Source organism: Apium graveolens, chromosome 7 (assembly GCF_009905375.1).
Source record: "Apium graveolens cultivar Ventura chromosome 7, ASM990537v1, whole genome shotgun sequence".
In the NCBI taxonomy this organism is placed as follows: domain Eukaryota; kingdom Viridiplantae; phylum Streptophyta; class Magnoliopsida; order Apiales; family Apiaceae; genus Apium; species Apium graveolens.
In genome coordinates this window covers 28,938,304-28,942,976 of record NC_133653.1, presented here as the reverse complement: position 1 = coordinate 28,942,976, position 4,673 = coordinate 28,938,304, and the positions used below count along the sequence as shown (strand labels likewise).

Genomic DNA, 4,673 nt, shown 5'->3' with positions numbered 1-4,673 from the left:
ATGGTACAAAATTCTGTCCAGTTTGGGGGTTCACCAACGGAAGATCCCAATATGCATATTAGGGATTTCATCGAGATTAGTGACACCTTCAAGTTCAACAATGTTTCTGAAGATGCTGTGAAGCTGAGACTTTTCCCTTTTTCTCTAAGGGATAAAGCTAATTGTTGGTTACCAGCAAGTTCTATCACTGCTTGGGAGGATCTCGCTCAGAAATTTCTTACTAAATTCTTCCCGATGGCGAAGACAGCTGCAATGAGGAATGCCCTTACTCAATTTGCACAGCAATCGGGAGAATCTCTATGTGAAGTTTGGGAGCGCTACAAGGAGATGCTTAAGAAGTGTCCTCATCATGGAATACCTGATTGGATGATCATCAATTGCTTTTATAATGGTTTAGGAGCACAGTCTAGACCCATGCTCGATGCAGCATCAGGTGGAGCATTATGGGCAAAGAGCTATGAGGAAGCTTATGCTCTAATTGAGATGATGGCTGCGAATGAATATCAGTATCCAACCCAAAGATTGCCACAGGGCAAGGTAGCAGGAGTTCTTGAAGTGGATACAGCTATAGCCGCTCAACTAAAGGCGTTGTTTATGAAGATCGATTCTCAAGCTAACTATGGAGTTCATCAGAGGACAAGTGTTTGTGAGCTTTGTGCAGATTCACATACGACGGAGCAATATGCTATATCTAGTGAATCAGCTCAGTTTGTGAGCAACTTTCAGAGATCGCAACAACCAATGTCAGGCACTTATCATCCTGAAAACTGAAATTATCCTAACTTCAGCTGGAGCAACAATTTAAATGCGATGCAACAATGATTCCAGCAGTTTGGAAACAAGTAATGTAATCCTCTTGATTTTCAGCAACAATTTGCACCAAGACAACAACTCCAACTTCAACAACATACTCATGGAGGTGCAGGTGTATCTTCGAAAGAAAAATATGAATTGGAGTGGTTGCGGCTAATATGCAAAAACCAAGTTCTTATATGCCAAATCCAGGCTCTATCAAAACTCTGGAGAACCAAATAGGGCAAATTACTAACGCCTTATTGAATTGACCATCGAGAACGCTTCCTAGTGATACAGAAGCTAATCCTGGCAAGAGGGAAGTTAACTAACAAGTAAACGCCATCACCTTGTGGTTCGGAAAGGTCGCAAGCCCTCAATTTCAGCAAGACGAAGAGTCTGAAAATTCTGTCCAGAATGCAGGTGCATCTTTTCCTTTACCAAATCCAAAAATGAGATTGTAGCTGAAAATGTGGTGCCGAAGGATACCGAGGTGGAACCGAAGAAGAAAGCTATTGAAAGAAATCCTCCTGAGGGTAATACAGGGGATAAACAGGTTTACCCACCTCCGTCATATCCTAAAAGGCTTCAAAAGCATAATTTCGACAAGCAATTTGCCAAGTTTTTGGAAGTTTTCAAGAAGCTGCATATTTACATACCTTTAGCTGAAGCTCTAGAACATATGCAGGGCTATGTTAAGTTCATTAAGGGTATTCTATCTTGGAAGCTAAAACTTGAGGAGTTAAAAACCGTTGCTCTAACAGAAGAGTGCAATGTTGTGCTGCAATAGAAACTACCTCATAAGCTTAAAGATCCAGGAAGTTTCACGATACCTTATACCATTGGTAATCTGTCCTTCGACAAGTGTTTGTGTGACTTGGGAGCTAGCATCAATCTGATGCCCTTGTCTATCTTCAAGAAGTTTGGTCTACCTGATCCGAAACCGGCATACATGTCTTTGTAGTTGGCTGATTGTTCCATCACTTATCCACGAGGTATAGTGGAGGATGACTTGGTCAAGGTGGACAAACTCATCTTCCCTGATGATTTTGTAATTCTGGATTTTAAGGAGGATAAGAAGATTCCCATTATCTTGGGGAGACCATTATGGGCTACAGGCCGAACTATGATCGATGTGCAAAAAGGAGAGCTTATGATGAAGGTTCAAGATCAGAAGGTCACTTTTAATGTGTTCAAGGCAATAAAGTTACCCAAAGATAAAGAGCGGTGCTTTAAAGTTGAGCGGGTCTACTCTGACGTGAATTCGGAGCTTGCGTAATTTCTAAAATCAGATACTTTAGAGAGATCCTTAATAGGGGAATCAGTTATTGAAGATGAAGAAGGAGCAGAGCAATTGTAGGTTTTGAATGTACCTCCGTGGAAGAGGAAGTTGGATATGCCATTCGATTCTCTAGGGTTAGCAGCGCTGAAAATTTCTTAGGAGCGTTTCGAGCCATCTATTAAAGAAGCTCCCATACTTGAGCTTAACCCACTGCCAGATCACCTGAGTTATGCATTCTTAGGTGCACCCCATGAAAAGGGGTTGAAATATATCTTTGATAATCTAAGGGGTGACCGACCAGTTCCTCCCGTGCCTACAGATGGTCCCTCGCGTGCACAACGGACAGTTGATAGGTTTGGTCTTGGTGATGTGCAGTATAGAAGGTTGATTCGGTGTATTGAGGCCATGCATGACATCCACCAACGTTTTGTTGAAGATTTGACATACGTCTGTGGTACTATTTTTGAGACACTGGTGTCGAGGTTTAATGGCCACCTGATCCTCCACCCGAAGAGGGTGATCCTCCCGCTAACTAGGTATACCTGAAATCCTTATTATTGCCTACAATGAGGATATTAAAAATTTTAAGTTTGGGGGTGATAATGTAAGAATTAGTTTGTGTGCCCATATAGATTCATATAGATTCATGTTACATGTTTAGTTGTATTTCATTCATATTTTTGCATGATTGTTCATATAGGATATATTTGTTTGTGTTTTTATGTGAGTTCATATAGTTGCATGTGCATGCATATAACATGATCCCTTAGGTTGAGCTATTTCTATCTGATAAGTTGATGCTAATTTGAGTGTGGCGATGCGAATATAGGGATGTTTAAGTCCTAATGAATTTATTTACATGCCAGAATTATTTTTCACTAAGTCGTATAGGTTGCTTTTGAGCTAGATCGTGATCATACTTGTTTAGTTGTTGAAATTTAATCACTTGTTTACATCTAGAATTTTTGGTATTCTCTAAATGGCAAAAGGACACTGAATTTTAATCTGGAGAAAAACTTGGATTTCATTGCTAGTTGTGAATAAGGCTAGGCGTCAAATGGCTAGTAGCCGGCTCATATTTTTATGAGCAGTCTAGGGTTGAATGAGATGGAGCGAAACACACTCATTCAGAAATTGAAAAAAAAAAAGAAAAAAAGAGGGAAAAAGAAAAAGAAAAAGAAAAAAATATGTGTTATGCATAATTGATCAAGAGTGAGCTCTTTAATACTCGAGTTATTAAGTTCTTAGGGGACTTTATGCCTAGTGACCTAAGGCTTTCATAGTCCGGGATCCGCTAACCTAACGCTCGCTACATGGGTATTATTGCATAAGTCTTTTGGGATCTCACTCATTGCAAGGTCAAATAAGCATGTTGTTATATGTTCAATAATAGCGTGAATCCTTGTATAACTCTAGTAGAAATAAGGTATGCGAGTCATTATGTGTTTAACATCTATTATATTTATAAACTTGTGATTATTTTGATGATAAGATAAGTATGGTTATTGATCTAGTATCGAGAGTATATCTGTTAAGCGTTGCACACACACACGTTTCTGGTTTGTGAGTTGGTTTGTGGGGTTTATTCGAACTCTGTTAAAAGTCATTACATTCTTAGAGGCATTCACTTGTTGGTTGGTTATAATTATTCTGAGGGGATCGATTGTATTATCATTTAGTTGCATTCATGCATTAGGTTTATTTTGTAGTTTTGAGTCTATTTATGCTTGAGGACGAACATCGATTCAAGTTTGGGGTATGATAAGTGGATTTTATATCTACTTGAAATGCTTCATTATAGGCTTAAATTGGTGTTTTGGACTCAAGTTATTGGTATTTTTGATGTGTTTTTTGTGTTATTGCATTGCAGGCAGTAGTTGGAGGAAGAAATGAGCTTTTCAAAGAAATATTCTGAAAAGATATCAGAATTGGAAACCTAGGCCATTCTCCAATTATAGAGAATCTCGTTAGCTTCGCGTGGGCAGTTGAATCGCCTAATTCTGACGAGCAGGAACTCAAGATGCGACCAAAAAGAAGAATTGTCAGAAAATTTCCAGAAGGCCAGCGCACCCGCGCTCCAAAAATCACTATTCCAGCGCGGCCGCGGCAGAAAGTAGCGCGCTCGCACTCTGTTTTTGCACAAGAATCTTGATTTTAGTTGAAATTGAAGATTTTGAGAGTCCTAGTCATCCTGGAGCCTATATATATCAATAAAAAGACGTTTTTCATAAGGAGGCCAAAGAGAGCAATAAGAAGACCTAGAGAGCACGAGATGGCTACGGAGAAGAAGACTTTCATATTCTTCAATATAGTTGATACTTTGGATGTTTGTTTTGATTTGTCTTGAACTCTAGTACTCTTATATTATTTATTATCATGCTTTCATTGGAACCCATAGTGACGATGTGTTCGACTATGAACTAATCGTTGTCATGGGGTTCTAACGGATTTATTTATGAATTTTTATAGTTAATTTGTTTCAATATCTTGGCGTGTGGTGATTGATTGATATCCTAGTATTGGTTGTGCTTATTCATCTTATGTGCGTAGCTAACATATAAGATAACGTGTTAATCTCTATCGAAGCGACAATTAATAT

At 39.0% G+C, this 4,673-nt stretch overlaps 1 non-coding gene across 1 annotated transcript; it reads right to left on the bottom strand.

The window, feature by feature from the left end:
- Positions 1–249: 249 nt before the first annotated feature.
- On the bottom strand, positions 250–356 carry LOC141676372 (small nucleolar RNA R71). Its single transcript, XR_012556966.1, has one exon. It is a non-coding gene; the product is annotated as a small nucleolar RNA R71 (small nucleolar RNA).
- Positions 357–4,673: the final 4,317 nt, after the last annotated feature.